General features: G+C 37.8%; 1 non-coding gene across 1 annotated transcript; it reads right to left on the bottom strand.

The window, feature by feature from the left end:
* Positions 1–24,944: 24,944 nt before the first annotated feature.
* On the bottom strand, positions 24,945–25,051 carry LOC131226394 (small nucleolar RNA R71). Its single transcript, XR_009161782.1, has one exon. It is a non-coding gene; the product is annotated as a small nucleolar RNA R71 (small nucleolar RNA).
* Between the last annotated feature and the right edge of the window lie 454 nt (positions 25,052–25,505).

Raw genomic sequence — 25,505 nt, 5'->3', positions numbered from 1 at the left:
CCACTCACATATGTAAGTCTCACGCTAAGATCACATTATTATCCTTATTCATATATGAAATATTTTGCATATGAGGGAGATTTGTATTTGGAATATCGTCCCTTAAATATATATATATATACTTAGATGGTTCAAATGATGAATGGTTTAGATTTCTTGATAGGAAGTTCCATATTCTATATTAAAATTCCATAGTCTAGATGGTGTAGTTCATCATTAGATGGTTTTGATTGGTTAGATTACATATTGGGAAGTAAGTGTTCACCCCTAAGTATAGGGTTGTGATGTAGTAATAATCTCGGTAAGACCGAGGTCAAATCCACATGGACTGAAACTTGTACGCAATTTGAAAGTAACTTGAACTAGAACTAGGCAAAGATATAATGTAAATCATGGAATTTTAAGAGAAACAATGGTGAAATATTAGACTAAATTTTGTAAAATTCAAGGAGATCTACGCTTGATTCAAGAACACAATTGGACTTAGAGTCCCATCTTCATCCAGTCGGAGGATATAGCCATAAAAATCAAATCTGAACTTCCTTTGATCCAGTTTTCAAGAGATGAGAGGTATGAGAATTAGACTTGATTTCATCACAAAATCATGCCCATGAGACAAAGTAAACAACAGAATTTAACTAATCCACATCCAATCTAAGAGAGTTATGAATGTAAGGCAAGGTTCCATCATCTAACCATGCCCATGAGACGATGGTGAACAACAGGGTTCATACGACTATAACCTCCATACATGCATGGAAAATACTTAAAGATATCGTAGATCTATTGTAATTTAAGTCACAATAAACCATTAAAAACTATGAATATTCCATATAATTAAACTATAATCAAAGAGAGTTCCTAAACATGAATTAAAGTCGTAGAAAACACCCCATCACGCTACAGGCTTCACCTCTTAGCCCTAGCTAAGAGGCTTAGCTAGCTATAACCATGATCGTCTAAACTTAAAGGAAAGAAAAAATAGAAATAATGACTAGTAAAGATTAAACCCAAGGTTGTCCATGGCCGGCCCATGCTTTCTCACTTTCTCCCTTCTCTTCCATGTCCAGAGATGGTCTTCCCACGTCCTTCTCTCTCTCTCTTTTATAGACTGGAGAGTTTGTTGCTAGCCTGTGGAATTTACGCAGCGAAAACTGCAAAACTACAAAGTGACCAACGTTTGGATACAATTTTTGGCCATAGGAAACGTCAAAAACTTAGTTTTTCTCCTGGCTTTGGTCTTTTTTTTTTGGCTTGGGATTCCTCTGAACGGTTCAGATCATCCAACCTATCAAGGATGGTGGGCCACAACTCCCCGCAATCCTAAATGTGTCCGGACATCCGTTTTTAGAAAGTTATTACGCTGACGTATTCGGTGGGCCCTACAGTGATGTTTTTGGTGAAATCCACCCTGTTCGTTGAATTCCTGGTGAAATTTCAGTTGGAAAGGAGTGGTTTTAGTCGAGTTTTGGTGTGGTCCAATGTATTAAATCACTTCATCATCCATTTTACGTTTTCTAGAGATCCACATGTATACGTGTATATGGGGCTAAAAGGACACCATGACGAGGGTCGTGACCCCCCTCTGGAGTGAATGGACAGCCCATATCACCAATATGGGAGATGGGTGGGGTCCACTGAGTGAAACCGGCCGGATAGCGTCCAGCCATGGTGTTTTTACGCGGAAGGAGATGGGTCAACGTGCACTGACCCGTTCTGGAATTCTAGTGCACAGCCAGTGCACTTGTGCATTGTGCACACACCACTCAAGGTGGGGTTGTAAGTGCTATAGTTTATATCCCTGTTTGTTGTCAAATTTGTAGTGCCAAAATCACTATTATACTCTGTTATATATAACTTGCATAAGTGAAGCTCTCTCAAGGATCAACATACATGTACAAGCTAAGCTCACATCAAGCAACGCTCTCAAGTACAAGACTCAAGATCTTGAATGAAAGAACTGATCACAAGACAAGACTCTTGAATGCAAGAACTGCTCACAAGACTCAAGCTGAAAAGAAAAAGAAAGTACAAGGCAAGACTCAAGCTGAACTCAAGACTCAAGCTGAAACTCAAGCCACTTTCATGATTGAGCTACTTCAAGGTTTAGTCTACATCAAGACTTCAAGGCTCATTCTTCATGGTCTCTTGTTTCAATGTCCATACTTCATGATTGAGGTTTGTTTGACCATAGGATGACCTTAGAAGTAGGTCATTTCGGATACATAAACCGAATGTTATTTTACATGTGATTGGTATGTCTTTGACTAGTCTTAGGTCTGCTTCGACTAGTCCTAGACTTGCTTCGACAGTCTAAGAATTCCTGGATCGATCGTAAGTTTGTTACAAATTCTGGATAAAATCTGTTAGCCTTCGACTAGTCCTGGAATCTGTTCGACCAGTCGTAGGAACAGTGTTTCTGCATCTTCGACCAGTCGTAGAATCTACGACTCGAAGTCCAGTGAACTTTTGCAGGACCTACGACCAGTCGAAGGAAACCTACGACCAGTCGTAGGAGGGCTACGACCAGTCGTAGAACGGTCTGCGCTTATCCCGCCTAATCTTTCAAATATCTGTTATGGCTTCGACTAGTCGAAGAGCACTCTAGACCAGTCGAAGACCTGATCTTCTCACCTATAAATAGTGCACGAATCTCAGAAGAAATCATCGATTTAATTATAGTATTCAAGCCAATCTTCGTCGAACTTCTGAGAGATAATTTTGTGCTCCATCTAAGCTAAGTGTGCTTATTTAATATCTTCTTTCCTTAGCTTTATTTTAATTGATTTTGTTTCTGTTATTCCAATCTGATTTGAAAAGAGGAATTGTTATTCCCTTTCTTTGGAATCAAAATCAATTAAGGCAAGCCCTGTTTGGTTTAATTTAAAATCAATTAGATCTAGAACCATTGTAATCGAGTACTGGACATTGAACTTGGACATTCAATCATCTACTTTGATTTGGTTCTACCGGGCTGCTACAACGAAGAAGATATTCAGGTATTTTACATATTGTAAATTCCTTTCTATTATTTTGGTTTCTTTCAAGATTTGCCAGAAAAATCTTGTTATATTGGTTATCTGAGGAGAGCCAGGAAAACTCAGAAGTGGGGGTTGTTTAATTGTGTAAGCCAAAATACAAAGACACAATTGTAAGGGTTTTGGGTGAACCCGGGAAAACCTATCTTTAGTGAACGCTAATATCCCCTGTGTGAGGATATTAGGAGTGGAGTAGCTTTTTGTGTGGCTGTTGGATAACAGTTGGTGAACACACAGGCGAACCACTATAAATCCTTTGAGTTGTGGTTGATTGATTTATTCTTTTAATTGTTTTTATTCTTTTTGTGGGATGTATGTATGGTGGTGAATGTTGTAATTATTTCAAGCTTTGTGAGAATGTTGTAATAGCTTAGAATTTACTTTCTGCTATTCCTTTATAAGCTTGATTTTCAATTTCATTTTGAAAGTTGTTCCAGCAAGGTTGCCCTGCCATTTTTATGGTGTATGGCTATCCCTAGAACAATACATCTTTAATTACAAGTTATTTCAATTCAGTTCATATTTGTTTTTGTATTCCTCTTCGATTTGAGACTTGATACAAAGACCTTTCTAGAAATAAGGTTGTCCTACCATAAACTCTGTTTTGGTGTAAGGTTGTCCTTAGAATAACGTTTGTATCAACCTCTCAAGATCTGAATTTTGAGGTTGTTTTTCTTTCCTGCATTATTATTTAATTTGGCTATCATTTTCTTTATTATTCCGCTGTTATAAGTTTTTATTTGGCATTGTCCTATTCACCCCCTCTAGGACATATAGATTGGACTTTTCAAGTGGTATCAGAGCCTAATAGCTCATTTTAATTCTTGGATTTAATTCTTCGATGATTATTAAAATCTAACATGTCAAATTTTGATAGCCTTTCAGTCACTAGGCCTCCACCCTTTGATGGCTCCAACTATGCTTATTGGAAAGCCAGAATGAGGATCTTCCTCAAATCAATGGATGAAAATGTGTGGCAAGCCACAGTGACTGAATGGAATCCTCCTATCATGGAAGTTACTGGGGTTGATGGTTCAAAGTCTATGAAAACCACACCATATTACCAATGGACCACCCTTCAGAAAAGTGAGAGTAGTGCAAATGCTAAAGCACTAAATGCAATTACTTGCGCACTATCACCGGATGAGTTCAAAAGAATCATTTCCTGTGATACTGCAAAGCAAGCTTGGGATATATTAGAAATGACACACGAGGGTACTACAATTGTCAAAAACTCTAAAGTCCAACTCCTCACAACCAGATTTGAAGAAATTCATATGGAGGAAAATGAGATGTTTATGGACTTTTACACTAGATTGAATGACATTGTAAACTCAATGTGGGGTCTTGGCGATAAAATCCCAGAAAGTAAAGTATGTGCAAAAATACTACGCTCACTTCCTGAACGGTTCAATTCTAAAGTAACCGCAATCCAGGAACTCCGTGATACGGATAATATGAGGGTTGAAGAACTAGTTGGTTCTCTACAAACCTACGAGTTAAACTTTAAAGCTCCTAAAGGTAAATCTTTCGCTCTAAAATCTTCTAAATGTAGTTCAGAAGAAAATTTCTGATTCAGAAGATGACATGGCTCTTTTAGCTAAAAATTTTACAAAATTTTCAAAAGCAAGAAAAGAGTTGATTTTCAAAAATCAAATGACAAAAGGAAGTTTAGAACCAAATCTCGAAAATCTTTGAAAGATAGTCAATGTTACAACTGTCAAGAATATGGGAACTTAGAAAATAGATGTCCTAAAAGGGACAAACCCAAGAAGAAGGGTATGTTTGCTACATGGGATGAATCATCGGATTCTGAAGGTTCTTACTTACGCACTATCAAATCGAGTCGGGCAATGAGGTCAAAGCTCTTATGACTCTAGCCAAATTCACATTTTCAGATAATGACTCTACAAGTGAAGAAAATCTGAATAGTGAATGTGAAAATGAAGATGATCTTCAAGACGCTTACAATGCCCTATATAAGGAAAGTTGTAAAATTGCTGTCAAACTTAAACTTCAAAAAGAAAAGTTTTCTAAACTCAAAAATTGTTTTGAATCGCTTGTCTTAGAAAAATCACAAATTTCAGATAATTTTGAAAAATCAAAATGCGATTTGGAATTTAAAAACTCTCAAATTGTTGATTTAAAATCTGAAATTGAGAAACTTAAAACTGAAGTTTCCTCTCTTCTGAGTTTAAAGGACACATGGAAATATGCCCAAGGTGATCCAAAGTTAGAAAAATTGTTATCAGGATCAAAAAATGTGGCGATCGATCCGGGTTGGGCTATGATAAAAATCAACCTCCTAAACAAAAGTATACTCCTCCTATGTTTGTTAAAGGAGAGTCCTCAAACTCAAAAGGGAAAAGTACTTATCAAGATTTTTCTAAAAATTCAAAAACTTTTCAAAAACCTAGAAACAGCCATATCAACTTTAATCAAAATCGAAATCCACTAGCTGAAAAGATAGTTGATTTACTCAAGGAGCTATTAAAATCTAACTCTATAGGTCATTCCTACAAGTATACACAAAAGAAGACCAACTATGTTCCTAAACCCAAAACAATTATGAAATGGGTTCCTAAAGTCACCGCTTGGTTGCTCACACCGCTTTCAAAGCAACAAGTCATTCAAAGTGGTACTAGACGGTGGATGCTCCAGGCATTGACAAGTGACAAAGCCTTATTCACCGATCCGAAAGAGATGACTGATGGTTCATCACATTTGGTGATGGAAGCAATGCAAGATTATAGGCCAAGGTGCGGTTCAACTTTTTAATCTTCTGTGTTTAAAAATGTTTTATACGTTGAAGGCCTAAAGCACAACTTGCTTAGTATATCACAAATATGTGATAATAACCATAATGTTCGGTTTTCTAATCAAAGTGTGAGATATTAAATAATAAGGGTTCTGTAATATTAATCGGACGTAGAACGTCCGAAAATTGCTATATTATTAGTGAATCCACTCATCTAATCAAACATGTTACATGGTCCATACAGAGACCGATTTATGGCACAAACGCGTCTTGGACATGTACATTATCGAAATTTATATCGATTGAGCAAACGAGAACTTGTAAGAGGTTTACCCAAACTTGAAATTAGATAAAATATGTGGTGAGTGCCGGATAGGCAAACAAACAAAGAACTCACACAAAAGGTGAATTCAAATACCACATCAAGACCACTCGAACTTCTCCACATGGACTTGATAGGACCTACCAGAACGGAAAGTCGTGGTGGTAAAAAGTATATCTTGGTAATAGTTGATGACTTTACCAGATTCACTTGGGTAGTCTTCTTAAGGGATAAATCTGAAACCCTTGAAGAAGTAAGAAAAGTTCTCAAAAGGATTCAAACTGAAAAATCTTCTCAAATCAGTAAAATTCGTAGTGATCATGGATCTGAATTTGAGAATAGCACATGGTCCATACAGACGAGACCGACCAAGGAATATTACATGAATTCTCTGCTCCCAAAACTCCACAACAAAATGGAATTGTAGAAAGGAAGAATAGGGTGCTTCAAGAAATGGCTAATGTCATGTTGAATAGCATGAAGCTCTCTAAAAATCTTTGGGCTGAAGCAGTCAACACAGCTTGCTATATTATTAACCGAGTCTACACTAAAAAAGATAATAATAAAACGGCTTACGAATTGTGGTTCAATAAAAAGCCTACTGTTAAATACTTTCGAGTTTTTGGCAGCAAGTGCTATATTTTACGTGATCGTGAAAATTTGGGAAAGTTCGATACGAAGAGTGATGAAGGTATTTTTCTAGGATATTCTTTAAACAGTCGAGCTTATAGGGTCCTGAACAAAAGGACTGGTGTGATTCAAGAATCCATTAATGTTGTCATTGATGATCATTTAAACACACCAATTTCTAATTCAGATAATGATGAAGTACTAATCATTGATAAACCTGATACTTCATCAAATCAAACTGATTCTGAGTTGAGGACTGTTAAAGATCATCCAACCACACAAATTCTTGGAAACCCTCTCACTGGTGTTCGCACCGTAGACAACTTAAGGATATATGTAATTATGTATGTTTTACATCCCAAATTGAACCATCTAACGTAAAAGAAGCTCTTGATGAGAGCTGGATTGTTGCGATGCAAGATGAACTCAACCAATTCATAAGAAATGATGTTTGGTATCTCGTACCAAGACCTAAAGATAAACACATCATTGGAACAAAATGGATTTTCAAAAATAAGTCTGACGAATGTGGAAATATAATTAGAAACAAGGCTAGACTGGTGGTACAAGGTTATACTCAAATTGAAGGGATTGATTTCGATGAAACCTTTGCACCAGTAGCACGTCTTGAATCTATCAGACTATTTATATCCATTGCATGTTTTAAAAAGATAAAGATCTATCAGATGGATGTGAAAAGTGCTTTTCTAAATGGCGATTTACATGAAGAAGTCTATGTTGAATAGCCAATGGGATTTGAAGATTCCAAAAATATTGATCATGTATATCGGCTTAAAAAGGCACTTTATGGATTAAAACAAGCACCTAGGGCATGGTATGAGAAACTAACGAAATTTCTTTTAACTCATAATTTTCAAATGGGATCTGTTGATAAAACTCTGTTTGTTAAAAAACATAATGATCATATCTTAATGGTACAGATTTATGTTGATGATATCATTTATGGATCAACTTGTACTGACTTGACTACTGAGTTTGCAGATTTGATGAAATCACAGTTTGAAATGAGCATGGTTGGGGAATTGACTTATTTCCTTGGATTGCAAGTAAAGCAACAACTTGAAGGAATATTCATTTCTCAATCTAAGTATGCCTTGAACCTAATCAAGAGATTTGGATTTGAGAATGGTAAGAATTTCGATACTCCTATGAGTACTACCACGAAACTATCAAAAGACTCTAATGGTAAAAATGTTGACTCAAAACTTTATCGGAGTATGATTGGTAGTTTGTTATATCTAACTGTAGACCCGATATTTCTCTAAGTGTTGGTATTTGCGCAAGATATCAATCGATCCAAAAGAATCTCACTTGATTCGTTGTCAAGCGAATTATTAGATATGTCGCAAATATTGTAAATCTCGGTCTCTGGTATCCTCATGAAACCAATGTTCAATTAGTTGGGTACTCTGACTGGGCGGGTAATCTAGATGATAGAAAATCAACCGTGGTGGTTGTTTTTCATTGGAAATTGTCTAGTTTCTGGTTTAGTAAGAAACAAAATTCTATATCACTTTCAATAGCTGAAGTTAAATTGCTGGTAATGCATGTACACAGCTTGTTTGGATGCAACGAATGCTAAGTGATTATGGAATTAAACAGGATTCTATGTTATTACATTGTGATAATTCCAGTGCGATAAATATTTCAAAAAATCCTATTCAGCATTCTCGTACTAAGCATATTGACATTAGATTTCATTATATAAGGGAATTAGTAGAAGAAAAAGTTATATCTCTAGAATATATTCCTACTGAAGATCAACGTGCTGATATTTTCACAAAACCTCTTGATAAAAGCAGGTTCAAAAAGATGAAATTTGATCTTGGCATGTGCATTTTAAATTGATAATTTATGCCTTCTTGTATAATATTGTATATATTTGCTAGATTGAATTCCTATTTTTGTGTAAATTGCAAGATATTGAATTTTTAGGGTTTGTACGACCAGTCGTGAGTATACACGACCAGTCGTACTACGACCGGTCGTAGATACCCACGACCAGTCGTGGAGCACGGATTTCACTTCATATTGGGGATTTTTCACTTTCTTCCTCATTTCTTCTTTCTTCTCCTTGGAGCCGAACTTCGACTCGTCGAACCCATCCTTCAAGTTCTTCAAGGTTAGTGTTCCAAATCCGTTTTTCTTGCATATTTGTGTCAAGATTGCTTCCTTTTCTCTCTTGAAGCTTTGTATCTTGAAAATCATTGAGATTTGGGGTTGAGATTTTGAAAAATCTGTTTTGAGCAAACCCTCTTCTCAATCCTTTGCAACTTCTTTATTCCTTTAAATCCTTGTTGCAAATGGCTTCTAGAGGTAAGAAAACTACTTCACGTGGTCCTTCTTCTTCCTCCAGATCTACCCCTTTATCTAAACGTCATCTTCTTGTTCCCAATGATGATCCATCATTTGTTAGGGACATTAGATCTCGTAAGGTTATCGTTGAACATCCGTTGATGTCAATCATATTGCTCCATTTGACATCCTTCCTATGCTTGAAGCTGTAGGTTGGACTAACTTATTGCATTGGGGTGGGCCTGCATACCGGTCCATTGCCCAATCCATGTTTTCATGTATTAGTGCATTTTCACAGGATAATTTAACTTTTCAAATTTCTACTAGAGAAGGGCCATTTGACGTTGATCGTCATTTAATTTCAGCCCTTATGGAAATTAATGTGAATGATGATGGTATTGCAATTCATAATTTAACCGATAAACCCTCAATGGCTGAAAACGCATGCTCACTAGAGACTTGTGTAATATGGATGTTCAATGGACTCAAAAGGGAATGCGCTCCCCTGAAGGTATTTGTTACCCAAATACGAAATTCTTCACAAAAAATCTTTGTGTCTAATCAGTATCCTCGATCGGGTAATAAATCGATTTAACTTCATTTATGGTTCGTGTTATCCATGCTATCTCAAATGGTACTCAGATTTGTTTGCCTTCCTTAATCTGTCATTTCATTCTTCAGTTTCGACTCCATCCTGGTCATAGTGACATTCCATTTGCATACTTTATGACTGTATTGGCTACTCATATGTTAGTTGATATGCCTGTTGATGAAGCACCAATCCATCATCTGATCTTCAACAATACAAATATTAATAAGATGAAGTTGGATCTGCTTCCTGAATAAGGTGGTGGTGTTGATGGTGGTCCTGAAGAAGCTGGTGTTGATATTAATATGGATGATATTTTTGAGGAACTGGATTCTGACTCTGCTAATGATCCAGATTTTGTACCATCTGATGTTGATGCACGTCTGAGTGCATTAGAAGGTAGAGTTGAGGATATAAATGTTAAGTTGGAAAACATGTCTGTTGCTCATGATTTGCAATTCAAGTATATGCGCAAATATCTTAGGCGCTTAAACAAAGGCATGCACCAACTTGATCCTTCTATTCCTGCTCCATCTTCAAGTTCTAATTCTGACTAGTTTCTATGAGACTTTTGGGTTGTAATAACTTTATTACTTTGCTCTTGTTTGATTGAGTTTGAGTTGGATTCTATGCTGGATATTTGTTTTTCATGTAATATTTATGCTGGATATCTGTGATGCTATCTTGAGTATCTCTATGACTCTTGTGCTATACTCTATTTCCTCCTCATGTTTACTCTCATTCCTTTATTTAGTTCTCCTTTGTCATCTTGTGACAAAAAGGGGGAGAATGGTTTATTGTTAATGTGATTGTGAGAGGAGTAGCATTGGTTATGTTACTCAGGGGGAGTGGGGTGTCAAGAAGAATATATGTTTGATCTTGTTGAATGTTGAAACTGGTTGAATGTTTAATGTTGCTTATTGATTTGCATGTATTAACCAGTTGTTTTACTTTATGTTTATCTTGGTTATGTGTTTTGTCACTAATTTGACAAAGGGGGAGATTGTAAGTGCTATAGTTTATATCCCTGTTTGTTGTCAAATTTGTAGTGCCAAAATCACTATTATACTCTGTTATATATAACTTGCATAAGTGAAGCTCTCTCAAGGATCAACATACATGTACAAGCTAAGCTCACATCAAGCAACGCTCTCAAGTACAAGACTCAAGATCTTGAATGAAAGAACTGATCACAAGACAAGACTCTTGAATGCAAGAACTGCTCACAAGACTCAAGCTGAAAAGAAAAAGAAAGTACAAGGCAAGACTCAAGCTGAACTCAAGACTCAAGCTGAAACTCAAGCCACTTTCATGATTGAGCTACTTCAAGGTTTAGTCTACATCAAGACTTCAAGGCTCATTCTTCATGGTCTCTTGTTTCAATGTCCATACTTCATGATTGAGGTTTGTTTGACCATAGGATGACCTTAGAAGTAGGTCATTTGGATACATAAGTCGAATGTTATTTTACATGTGATTGGTCTGTTCTTCGACCAGTCTTAGGTCTGCTTCGACTAGTCCTAGACTTGCTTCGACCAATCTAAGAAATTCCTCATCGATCGTAAGTTTGTTACAAATTACGGATAAATCAGATAGCCTTCGACTAGTCCTGGAATCTTTTCGACCGATCGTAGGAACAGTGTCGACGCATCTTCGACCAGTCGTAGAATCTACGACTCGAAGTCCAGTGAACTTTTGCAGGACCTACGACCAGTCGAAGGAAACCTACGACCAGTCGTAGGTGACCTACGACCAGTCGTAGGAGGGCTACGACCAGTCGTAGAACGGTCTGCGCTTATCCCGCCTAATCTTTCAAATATCTGTTATGGCTTCGACTAGTCGAAGAGCACTCTAGACCAGTCGAAGACCCGATCTTCTCACCTATAAATAGTGCACGAATCTCAGAAGAAATCATCGATTTAATTATAGTATTCAAGCCAATCTTCGTCGAACTTCTGAGAGATAATTCTGTGCTCCATCTAAGCTAAGTGTGCTTATTTAATATCTTCTTTCCTTAGCTTTATTTTAATTGATTTTGTTTCTTATATTCCAATCTGATTTGAAAAGAGGAATTGTTATTCCCTTTCTTTGGAATCAAAATCAATTAAGGCAAGCCCTGTTTGGTTTAATTTAAAATCAATTAGATCTAGAACCATTGTAATCGAGTACTGGACATTGAACTTGGACATTCAATCATCTACTTTGATTTGGTTCTACCGGGCTGCTACAACGAAGGAGATATTCAGGTATTTTACATATTGTAAATTCCTTTCTATTATTTTGGTTTCTTTCAAGATTTGCCAGAAAAATCTTGTTATATTGGTTATCTGAGGAAAGCCAGGAAAACTCAGAAGTGGGGGTTTTTTTAATTGTGTAAGCCCACATACAAAGACACAATTGTAAGGGTTTTGGGTGAACCTGGGAAAACCTATCTTTAGTGAACGCTAATATCCCCTGTGTGAGGATATTAGGAGTGGAGTAGCTTTTTGTGTGGCTGTTGGATAACAGTTGGTGAACACACAGGCGAACCACTATAAATCCTTTGAGTTGTGGTTGATTGATTTATTCTTTTAATTGTTTTTATTCTTTTTGTGGGATGTATGTATGGTGGTGAATGTTGTAATTATTTCAAGCTTTGTGAGAATGTTGTAATAGCTTAGAATTTACTTTCTGCTATTCCTTTATAAGCTTGATTTTCAATTTCATTTTGAAAGTTGTTCCAGTAAGGTTGCCCTGCCATTTTTATGGTGTATGGCTGTCCCTAGAACAATACATCTTTAATTACAAGTTATTTCAATTCAGTTCATATTTATTTTTGTATTCCTCTTCGATTTGAGACTTGATACAAAGACCTTTCTAGAAATAAGGTTGTCCTACCATAAACTCTGTTTTGGTGTAAGGTTGTCCTTAGAATAACGTTTGTATCAACCTCTCAAGATCTGAATTTTGAGGTTGTTTTTCTTTCCTGCATTATTATTTAATTTGGCTATCATTTTCTTTATTATTCATTGTTATAAGTTTTTATTTGGCACAGCCAGTGCACTTGTGCATTGTGCACACACCACTCAAGGTGGGGTCCACTTTGATGTTTATGAGAAATCCATTCTGTCCATCTGTTCTGTCACCCTATTCAAGGTGTTGAGACCAAATTTGAGTATATCCAGATATCAGGTGGTCCCTAGATTGATGATTTATAGGTTGATCTGTCCGTTGGGCCACTTCCACAAGGATCCAATGGCTGAAATTTGACGTGTACGGTTAATTTATGGTCCTCAGGCCATATATAAAGTTTTGAGCCGAACAGATGTTGGGAACCCTGTGATGTTGCATTCTGGATTACTTTCAGGCTTGTTTAAACCCAATCACTTGATTTTCTCAGATCTTTGGCATGTAAATTCTTCGTTATCGGTCCCCTAGGGTCCATCCCTTGCCTCAGTGACTTCTGAGTGTTAAATTCATGCTTTTAATACCCTTTTTCAGTCCAGGCTTCTAAATTCACCTTGCAACATAAACACGATTAAAATATGCCGTTAAACAGTATAATGTTCATAAAATCAGGTAATAACTGGGGTCTAATATGTAATATTTGACCCTCAATACAATTCTCAACTAGCATTTTGCTACTCCTGAGAAAAGTATGTGAAAAATAATTTAAGAATAACGGGACAATTTCTATAAACCCGAGTGATTTTTGAAAAACAATCCAGTCAATAGAAATCAAAGATTCATGAATGATGGGCATTACTTTCTCCTAGACTCAAGCACACGGTAAACTTCATAGTCAAGTTCAAGGTATTAATCCATCCATTAGAAAAATTCTAAACATTGAGTTTCATTGGTGTATAGTGCAACCTTGGCTTATCACCATTAAAGTTCCAATCATCAATTTTCATGATAACATTGACAATCAAAAGAGTATTCATGACAACTAAAACCTAAACCAAAACTTGCCTTACAGTTCATCTTTTCATTCATCCAGGTTTTGATTTTTCCATCGATGGCTTTCACGATATGTCAATCTTTTTAAAGATCTTTAATCGGTAGCCCTTTTTGACGACAACTATTTTTTAGCTGGGTATTCTTTTTCTTATTTTTTTCTTTTTCTTATTTTTTTTTTCAATTCTTCTTATTGAACATGATGGACAAATTCCCCAGGTTGGTTCCTTCCATGCTTAATGATCACCAGGTTAACAATTCAATATCAAATTAAAACCTTAATGTGTAAGCGAGATGTAACATGTGAAATCATGACTTAATCAATGTTTAAAACTTCAAATCATGAATTAATAATTTAAACTTAGCTATGAAATCTAACAAATAACTGAGTCATAAATAACCAACATTAAGTATCTTATATTTCTAAATCAAAGATGGCCTTCAAAATTACTTCGAATTCACAAGAATTTTCAGAAATTTTTTTGAAAAAGTCACAATTTTTTGCTCAAGACTGAGAAACACTAATTAGGTAACCTAATCTCTCATCTCCAACCTAAAATCTACATTATCCTCAATGTAAAAGATATAAGCATGCAATGCACGTGAGATAACGAAAATGAAGGAGAAGTGATAGAAAGATAGTACCTGATGAATGAGTTAAGCAGCTTTTTTCCCAGAGAGATCTTAGCGTGACGGTGGTTCGGCACAAGACTCAATCCAACAAAAGCGAACTATCCTAAAACAACTGAAAAGCAAACTATCCTAATGGCATAAAGTCGACTATCCTAGAACAGCATCAAGCAAACTATCCTAGTCTTATGAAAGTAAGGAAAAAGCTACTCAGTCATGCCGCAAGGTTCCTCTTCTGGCCAATATTTTGATAAATTTCTTAGTAGGTTTCTCAATAAGATCATTCAAAAGGCCTTTTTGCTAGGGGTGCACATTTAACCGTTGGAACCGTGTAACCAGACCGGAACCGTTGGATTGGTCCGGTTTGGTCCAGTTCCAGGGTGCTAACGGTTCGGTTCCGGTTCCCAAATTTTGAAAACCGTTGATTACGGATCGGTTCCAGTTTAGGGTCCTATAGAACCGAACTAAACCGTTGAGCCGAATTGTAGAACCGATCCATGACAGGAACCGTGGATCCGAACTGTTGATCCGATGTATTTAAAATAAAAAAAAACCCTAAGTTGCCTAAGTCCATGCCCTACCCTCTCTCACACCGCACTCCCTGGCCGCTGCCCTCTCTCTCGCCGCACTCCCTGCCCTCTGCCCTTCCAAACCCTCACGATTTACCTCCTCTGCCATGCCCTCTACCAGTCTACCTCCACCATCACCGCCGACATCTCCGTCAGTGACAAGCTTCCGGAATCCACCTTCTCCTACTCGACCCCACCGGCAAGCTCCAGACGGTCACCATGTCCGACCTCACCGCTAAGAAGAAGGCGATCCTGTTTGTGGTTCCTTGAGCCTTCATGCCAACTTGCTTGTAGAAGCACCTCCCGGGCTTCGTCGAGCGGGCGGCCGACCTCTGGTCCAAGGGCATGGACACGATGGTGAAGGTTGTTGTGAACCAGGTTGCAGACAACTACTACAGGCCAGATCTGAAGAATGTGGTGCTTGCTAGGCTGAGTGTTGTGCACAGGAGTCTTCAGGTTGCTAAGTCTGGAGTTAAGAAGAGGAACAGGAAGGCAGCTAAAATCTGTGGTAGGAAGTAAGTATAGCTGCAGCTAAAATCCTCGGTTTGCCCTCTTTTTTGAATTTCTAGAAAATCACTGCAGTAAGTGAAGGATATGCAGGTTTGTTAGAGCTAATTTGGGTTTGATGAAATTTTAAAAAAAAGGGGCGTGGACACGATCACCTGCATCTCTGTCAACAATGCTTTTTAAAAGCTCAGAACCGTGGATTCGATCTGGGACCGAACCGTTCTTCACGGTCTAGTTTCGGTTCAGTTCTAAGGTGCTAACGGTTTGGTTCTGGTTCCAATATTTGCAGAACCATTAGGAACGGTCCGGTTCCGGTTTCACCCCAAAACCGGACCGAACCAACCCGTGTGCACCCCTACTTTTTGCAATAGGCTTTGATGCCCTGGAGCATGAATTTTCAGAGAAATTTATGAACCTCAACAAAAAAATTGTCATTCAATCGCTTGAGGTATCCAAAGTATATATGATTCACCTGTGATAGAAAAAGTTTCAAAGTTCATATCCCATGGTGAATCAGAGACTATCGATAGATAGAATTTAGAAAAATTCTCAGAAAGTGATGTAGTCTCGACACATTTCGAAGTTTCAGACTTCGGTTCAATTTTCAACTCCTCCTTTAATGATAAATGTTCAGGATCTGGGGAAGGAGATGCTTCAGAATAGGTGTTCTCTCTGTTAATAACAACTACCGAGATATTCTCTTGTGAGGCATCGACTATTTCTTTAATCATATAATCGTTTGAATCTGAAAAGTGTACCAAGCAATCATCCAAAGAGTTGAGAAATTCAGCTGAGAGTGACTTATTTTTCACATTGAAATCTGTAATAAGATGCTCAAGGACTTCACCGTCTTTAAAAGTAAATGGAGGTATGCTCTCTTGCTCTAACCTTATACAAATAGATTGAAGGTCAGTATACGAAGTATTGATGTGAGGACTCTGTTTATTGATACTACTCAGAAGAGGCATTGAATTGTCAAAAGTGTATAGCTCAGATGGTGGCCTCAACTGGGTGGTTTCAAATTCCAGAGTCATATCGAGCAACTCGTCCCTCTCCCAAATTATATCATCATTTAATTTAGGAAAGTGGTCCAAACATGTTTCATAAGAGTTAGAAGGGTCGATTACAAGGGGCTCATCCTCCACATTTAAATTTGGCATGTTAAATGAGTGGAGTATATTCTTATGATCGATCATTTTGTATACTTCTTGATCACTGCCTTGGACCATACTTGAGATTGATTCCATAGGAATTTGGGTTGCACATTCATAATCGTCATCCCAAGACTCATCATCATTTAATTCAGTGTAGTATACACTTAGGATGGGATCGCTTTCCTCACATTTTATTCCTAAATTAGGTTGAGGTTTGAATAAACTAACCTCTCCCTCATTATTGAAATCATGTGTGTTATGTGAGTGAAGTGTGTCATTATCATTATATTTAAAAGACACCCACATCTCTTGACCATTCCTTTTGACCGTCATCGAGATCGACTATTCAAAAAATTGGACCGTATGCTCATTATCACAATCTAACTTTTCATTCTCAATAGTAATATTTCCATAATCACATCACGTGAACTCAACAGTTGTATATCTTTTATAAGTTCTTGAAATCTTTGGAGCGTGTTTTGTTAGATGAACTCTAGATTTTGTGTAACGTCTCAGAAAAATCTGTACAAAAGACTCGAGCACCACCTCAAGCAGAAATCCCTAAAGACTGTATACTGTGAAAATTAGACAAAAATTAATTGAGTACTAAACTAAATTAATCGATAGATTAGCTTGAACCACTATCTAAACAAACTGCAAGACCCAAAACTATTAAAATCGCTAGCTCAACATTACTTAAAAATCTCGGGGGAATCCCAAAACCCAGTTGCTTTCGAGAGCACATTGAAACTCCGTATCGGACCTGGACCGTGCATCGAAAGTCTGATGACCGCGAAACTATAAGGTTATGACCCTCTTATTGAGCTTGACAACCATCAAGGGAATCCAGCCCAAATAGTATCTAAAAATGTACAACTTGAGCCTTGAGAAAAGTGTGTGAGAAACGCAAATATCTTTAGAAAATGAACTCAAACTTAAGTAAATTGGACCATTCACTTGCGAGCTAAATTGAAGACTTCAGACCATCAGTTTTTAACCCAGCTACACCCATGGATCAGGAAAATTTTCCTGCACCTATCGGTATACTTGTGGCCCTGATCGAGAGATGACGATCGTTGATCTGATATGGGTCCTTCACGGCTGATCAATTTGTCAGATCGCACCATAAACACAGTCCTGGCCTAGATCCATTGTCAGGAAACTTGCTCCATGACGTGGGTAAGAAATGGACCTTCCTAAGAGCCCTGTTTGTCAAAAATAGGCACCCTTTGGCTATAACTTAAGTATACCAAGGCCCTGGAGCCATTTACATCGCTTTTGAGCCTATACAATTGATGCGTGCAGGTGACACCAAAACGCAACCATAGCCTCGCCATAGTTGGAGTGTGCAGCCGAGCTTCTGGAGTTTCTGTTACTTTCATTATATTGTATTTTTCTTTCATACGCATTGTACTCAAAGTTTTTGATCATAGTGGATTTTGTGATGGTGTTCTTGTGGTTATTGTTCGTGGGTTATGCTTATACTGAATCAAAATCATGTTTGAAATCTTTCTTGTAGGATCCCAGGATCAGAACCTGGTGTGTAGATGTTGGGAGCCGAGAATAAGGTACCATGGAGGCTGTCAGTGCCAGATTCGACGATCGAAAATTTTGTGAGCCTGGTTTCCGAGTTTGGGGCATGACAGTTCAAACATAAGGTGAGGACTCATCCTTTGAGCTTCCCACTCGATTTCATCAATCTAGATATAGATGACAGCATGATTCCCTTAACTGAGTTTCTTACTTTACTATTGAATATGCTAACTTGTGGTATAATTAATTCATGTGTTGGATGATAAACGTTTCTTTTAAATTATAACATGCATGAATGGTTTAATGATAACATGTTATCTATTATTATATATGTATTAATTTATTTATATGCTACCACTTGTGCTTGAATGATGAACTGAATGGAACTTACCTTGGACTTATGATCTTGCGGTCCACATTTGCCTTACACGGCTTGAATCGCACATTTGCCTTTGTGGCTTGGATGGGTCATCGGTGCCCTTTATGGCTTATTAGTTATATTTACACATTTGTTATTTCTTAGCCATCTTGCGGAGTTCAGTTGTACCATGATTCCTAGGTGTAGCTGAAGTTCATTTATCGATTTTCTAGCCATCTTGCGGTGTTCACATACGATATGATTTTCGGGTGGTCTAGAGTTGTATGTTTGTTTTCCTAGCCATCTTGCGGAGTTCAGTCGTACTATGATCTCTAGGTAGAGCTGAAGTTTGTTTATCAATTTTCTAGCCATCTTGCGGTGTTCACGTACGATATAATTTCTGAGTGGTCTAGAGTTGTATGTTTGTTTTCCTAGCCATCTTGCGGCGTTCGGTCGTAACATGATTTTCGAGTGGAGCTGAAGTTCATTTATCGATTTTCTAGCCATCTTGCGGAGTTCATGTATGACATGATTTTCGGGTGGTTTAAGGTTTGTGTGTTGTTTGTCTCTTCATCTGAGGTGTCAGTCGTACTATGATTTTTTGGTGGAGCTGAAGTTCGCTTATCAATTTTCTAGCCATCTTGCAGAGTTCACATACGACATGATCTCCAGATGAAGAAGAGGTTCGAAGGTTGATTTTCTATTCACCTCATGAATTTCACTTGTACCATGATTTCTGAATAGAGCTAAAGTTCGCTTATCGATTTTCTAGCCATCTTGCGGAGTTCACGTACATATGCGATTCTCGGGTGTAATAGAAAGTCGTATGGTTGATTTTTTGGTTATTTGGACATGTTTCCTTGCATTGCGACTGCTATTATATTTTGTTTATGATGAAATTCAGTTGATTGGTTTGATTTTCTTAATATGATGAAATGCCCTATTTAGTGTATCTAATTTCATGACTTGTAATCTATACTGGATTATGAATGATGAGTGTGTAATCTGAGAGGGTGCTCCTCACTGCGATAGCCATTGACGCTATCAAATCGTAATAGTTGATGTAGGTATAGGGTGAGCCGATGCTATTCACTAGGTTGCTGGAGCAGATCGAGTAGCTAAGGAGCTAGGTGGGGTCCTTGCGGCCTGCATTGATCTCCATTACTAGTTGATAGACTCATGTTTTTACTTACCTGAACTCTGTTATTTGAGATTGTATAAGTCCTGTATGGGTGCCACATTTGAAATTTTGTAATGATCAGAATGTTTTTATTTAATGCATTGTTTATTCTAGTTTCGTTGTTGTTAAATCTAATTAATGACAAACGGTTCAAATTTACACTGGATTTTATAGGCTAACACTTGGGTTTTTGGAAAACGGGTTATATATTCGGGTCTTGAAAATGGGGCGTTACAGTTGGTATCAGAGCGAGTCTAGATAAACTAGGCCTTGGGAAAAACGGGACTTATATGACCTCAAATAATCCATAGTTGCATTGAAGAAATTAGAGACTTGAAACCGAGTTTCATTCCCCTAGTGTTAAGGTAATTTATGAACTTAGAAATCTAAATTTTAGGCTCCCTCGAAATGTTAGGGTTAACCATTTGAACTTAGAAACACAAACCTAAGTTCCTTTATGAATTGTGATTTGCTGAATCTAGGAACTTAAATTTTAGGGTCCCTTATGATTTTAGGCTTAGCCATTTGAACTTAGAAGCAAGAACTTAGGTTCCCTTGTAAATTATAGATGTTTGAGACCAGGTACTAAACTCAGGTACCATAGGGAAACAAGTACCCACCATGTCGTGTGTTAAATCAAATATAAGCGCTCTATAAGCTTAAGGAATCAGACTAGGTTTCTGTAATTTAAATCCCCTAACACATCTCTTGTATGTTCCAACGAATGGAAATAAGTAATAGTAAGAATTTAGAATTTCGGGCAAAATTCCAGCCCTAGGCTAGGCTTGTTGAGACTAGCTTTGAAAACTTAAGTAGGATTAACATAGTTAAACCCAATCCCCATATAGAAATTTTAGGCTCCCATGAGGAATTCTAGGGTAGTCATTGAACTTAGAAATAAGTTTTAGGTGTTGTGGAAAGTTGGGTTAAAATTCAAGAACTCATGAGTCTAGACCCCCTGTAGTACATCTCAGGACACTAAAATAACCTTAAAGATTATCATAGGACCTTAACGGTTGGTTGAGAACTAAAAGATATGGGTTACAGTTTACATAACAGCTAGAAGGGCCATTTAAAAATCTTTGGAGTCTGGTTACAACTAATCACAAAGGATAGAGAGTTGACGAGCACCCATCGACCTAAACAATACTCCAGTCGTATGATTCATATAAGCTATCTTACAATCTTAGGTTAAGACTTGTTTAAACTTATGAGGATGAGACAATGATAAATCCTTTCTTTCAACAGGATTAGGGCTTCAAATTCCCATCGTTCGAGATTGCGAACTTTCCGTTCGCTAACGTCGCCGACAGACGAGGTGGTTAGAGAAGGGAGTCCTGAGAGCTCTCTTACACCTCCAATTAGGCCAAGTGGCCCTAAAAGAGAGCCTACGTCAGGGACTATCCCGTCTCAGTCACCTGTGAGTCATGTGGGCACACCTCCACCAAATGCACAACTTGAAACCCCACTTGGCGATGTTATTAGTCAGTTGACTACCATTGTACAACAACAACAGGCTTCGATCACCTCATTGTTAGAAGCTCTCTAACATAATATGGGTGCATCGGCTTCGAAGGCTGAAGAAGTTAGTGGGGCAGATATATTTGAAAGGTTTCAGAGGTTGAGGCCACCATCCTTCTCAAGAGCACCAAATCTAGTTCTAGCAGAACACTAGCTGAATAGAATGGCCAAGATGATGAGATCGTTGGGTTGTTCGGACCCCTAAAAGGTTATCTCGCCACTTATGCCTTGGAAGGCGAGGCTGCTATGTGGTGGGAAGGCGTGCTAAGAAGAGCCCCATCTGATTATGAGTGGACCTGGAATGAGTTTAAGAAAAGGTTCAATGAAAAATACTTTCCTCCGTGCTATCGTCACAAGAAAATATCTGAGTTTCTCAAATTGGAACAATGGAATACGACAGTGTCGCAATATGAAACGCGCTTTGACGAATTGTCACGATATATACCAAAGGCTGTTGAGGATGAGGAATATAAATTGGAAAAGTTTAAGGGAGGTCTCCGACCTGAAATCCAGTCGAGATTGTGCACCTTCGACTTTACTAACTTCGTTGATCTCATGGACAAAGCCATACAAATAGAGAAGGACTTCAAGCATAGAGCCAAAACACGTGCCTTATTCGAGGTTCGGCAAGCAAAGCCAAGACGACGCCAATCGCATCTCCTATGGCTAAAGAGAGGATGGAATTAATGTCCCACCCGACTCATTCCCGGGTCAGGATAAGCTTTGCGACTATTGTGGAAGGCTAGGTCACTTCTTGAAGTAGTGTTTTAAGAAACAACGAGATGAGGGAATCTCTCCTCCAGTACAATGACTTCAGCCACCAAGGTACAACCTTTATAAATCTTCCTTAGTAGTTACAAATAGTTAGTAAAGATTAAAAAGATTTTAGAATGCGTAGTAATGTGACTAGAACGATTAGAAATTATTAGATTATAGATTTTTGGTTACTTAGATAACTAAAAGGCAATGTTAAAGCATAAGGAACCGTTTAGGCCTATTCCCTTAATTTTTTTTAAAAAAAAACATGACTCAAATGAATAGAATGATCGGGAACTCAAATCAACAAAACCATGTTTAAGCGAAGTATACGTAGTTTGACGTAAATTCTGAATCCTAATGATTACAATGATCTCAATGCCTTGATCAAGTAGAAGATCGATACTCACTAGGATTGAGAGGGATACTGATAGACTCACTGCCCGGCCAGGCAGAAGTTTGGCATATCAGGCTTAGACCGACCATAACCGTCTGTTTATGTTAACCTGAACAGTGAAAACATAAAACTATTACTCTTCTTTTAGATGACGTAGAACTGCCATTGTGAACTTCAAACATACACGCACAAATATATAAATATAGAAGAGTAGTAAAACTCTTCTTCACGACATTTAAGTAAATCCTTGATCGTAATAGATACTAAAGGAAATGGGGATGATCATAATCAAATCTCGTGGGCAAGATTCTTCTTTAAGAGGGGTAGATTGTAACAACCTCAGTCCTAGCAATTAGTCACGAACCCTTGAGCACATAAACATGTATCACGGGGAAGGTGGTGAATGATAACAGATAGGGTAGGATACATTATCCTCATTCCCATTTAAGGTAGAGGTATTGAATTTCGAGGATGAAATTCTCTTTAAGGGGGGTAGATTGTAACACCCTGTACTTTTCTATACTCAGGTGCTACCATGAGAACCTGACTTAGTATAAATACAATCCTGATTTATGTGAACATTCACACTCTAGCCTAAATCCAACTGTCAAGATGGTGGAGCAACTACGAGGTTCGAGATCTATCATCCAACTGATATGTAGAGGAATCTAATTGTAGGAGTGCTCGTAAGATCTAGAGTTATAGATCTACCTCAAGTCAGATGGGTGGCCCATCTTAAGTTGATACCCAAATAATTCATTTTAAATGTGATGTAATCATATATATATATATATATATATATATATATATATATATATATATATATATATATATATATATTATAATACAAAGTAACTTTATAATTATACATAATAATACATATGTTACACGAATTATTCAATCATATATATTATTTAAACTATATATAGAATAAATGGTATACCAACACATTATTATATATATATTCACTAACATTTACATTTTTATAATTTTAAGCTATAGGTTATTATATCATACTATATATAAAATATGCATCACTTAATATTAGCTTTACTATACTATAAATGCATACATAATCACAAAAATACATTATAAATGATTGTAAATGAATACTTATTTATAACTATTAATGTACTATACCAAACAAATATATATATGTTGAGGGTCAAATATTGCATATCAGGTCCAGTTATTACCTGGATTTATGAACATGGTACCATTTAATAACCCATTTTAATCATGTTTGTGTTGCAAGGTGGAATTGCGAGCTGGGACTGGATCGGGATGCTAAAAGCATGGATTTAACGTTCAAAATGCATCAAGGTAAGGGGCGGACTCTAGGGGACCAAGATCTACGGAATTATACGCCAGGGATCCGCGAAAATCGAGAAACTGAAGCTCAAGCGGCCTGAAAGTCAGCCAGAATGCAAGATCACTGGGTTTCCATCATCTGTTCGACTCAAAACTTCATACATGTCATGAGGGCCATAAATTAACCGTACACGTAAAATTTCATCCATTGGATCCCTCTAGAAGTGGCCCAACGGACAGATCAGCCCCTTTAATCGTTATGTGGGGCCCGCCTGATATCTGGATATGCTTCAAACTTGGTCTGGACGGTTTAAATGATATGACAGAATGGATGGACAAAACGGATTTCATGAATATATCAAAGTAGACCCTATGCTGCAGTGCGTGTACACCACGTACCGGAAGACTCGCTGTGCACCAAGAAATTGAAGACGGTCAACAAGGCGTTGGCCGATTACAACTCAAAAACGGCAAAGCCGTTCGCTGTTTGCAACAGAGAGTTGCGGTTGAAGTCAGGTGGGCCACCATCATCGCAGATATCTCTAATCCGGACCGTCCATTTGTTTCAGAAGGTCAAACCGACCGTACACATGAGGTTTTTCCAAACCTATGCTCGTATACACAGGAAAATACCATTCAAACGCAGGTTGAACGGCAATATGGAAAATCAGGTGGGCTGCTTCAGCGTCAATCCAAAACCGACCAGATCCGAATGATTTTTTGAGTAGAATGTAGTGGACGTTGTGGATTCCTCGAACCAGCAGTGAATTAGGTTTCAAATTTTGGTAATTTCTTTCCAACTCTCCCTCTCTTTCTTTTTAGATTTTCTTTTCCTTCTTAGGATTAGGTTTCAAAATTTGATTAAAGGCTGCGAGTGTTTCATGCCCAAGTGGGCCTGTGACAACACTCGATGTCTCTTGACTGAAGGAGGATTGGTTGAGGGGTTGACTATCCATCGCAAGACTAGACACCACTCGAAATCTCCCGAGTTAACTGAAGTTATGGCTGAAGACCAACCTCCTCTACTTCCACCCAGGGTGGAGGATACCCAAGATGAGAATGAGGTGCATCAGGCACCCCCGCCTCGTACTTTACGAGATTATCTACAACCGGCAGGAGTGAGTACGCCCTCATGCATGATTTTTCCTGAAAACACATGACAAATGGATATCAACTGAGGAGTTATCCAACTCCTTCCCAAATTCCATGGACTTGAATCAAAAAGTCCATATTTACATTTGAAAGAGTTCGATGAGATTATAGCTACATTACTTTTTCCTAATGTATCTGAGGATACAATTAGGCTGAAACTCTTTCCTTTTTCCTTAAAAGAGAAAGCTAAGACGTGGTTACATTCACTGCATCCTAGATCCATTGGCACATGGAACGACATGCAGAGGGAATTCATAAAAAAATTCTTTCCACATCATAAAACGATTACCCTCAGAAAAGCAATCATGAACTTTGCCCAAAGGGAAGATGAAACATTCTTCCAATGTTGGGAAAGGTTCAAAGATTTGGTCAGTTCATGCCCACAACACGGATTTGAAATGTGGCGCATTACAAATTTTTTCTATGATGGACTGACATCTTCCATGCGCCAAATGGTCGAGATAATGTGTAATGGAGAGTTCATTAATAAAGATGTTGACGAGATATGGGATTACCTCGATAGTCTTGCTGAAAAACACAATCATGGGACTATTACCCAAAGTCGAATACCACGTCTAGGCCGACTCAATTAAAGGAGAAAGGTGGATTATATCTCTTGAAAGAGGAGGATGATCTCAAGTGTAAAGTGACTACGCTCATAAGGAAAGTTGAGGCCATGAAAGGAAAGAAGGATAGGGTTAATGAAATTGTTTGCGGCATCTGTGATTGCAACATTCATACAACTGAAAATTGTCCTACAATACCCGCCTTTCGAGGAGTATTGAATGAACAAGCTAATGCCGTAAACAACTATCAAAGACCTTTTACTGGACCTAACTCCAATACGT

The sequence above is a fragment of the Magnolia sinica genome, chromosome 14 (genome assembly GCF_029962835.1).
Source record: "Magnolia sinica isolate HGM2019 chromosome 14, MsV1, whole genome shotgun sequence".
Taxonomy (NCBI): domain Eukaryota; kingdom Viridiplantae; phylum Streptophyta; class Magnoliopsida; order Magnoliales; family Magnoliaceae; genus Magnolia; species Magnolia sinica.
Note: the sequence above shows the minus strand (reverse complement) of the source record. Positions and strands in the feature narration are given on the sequence as shown.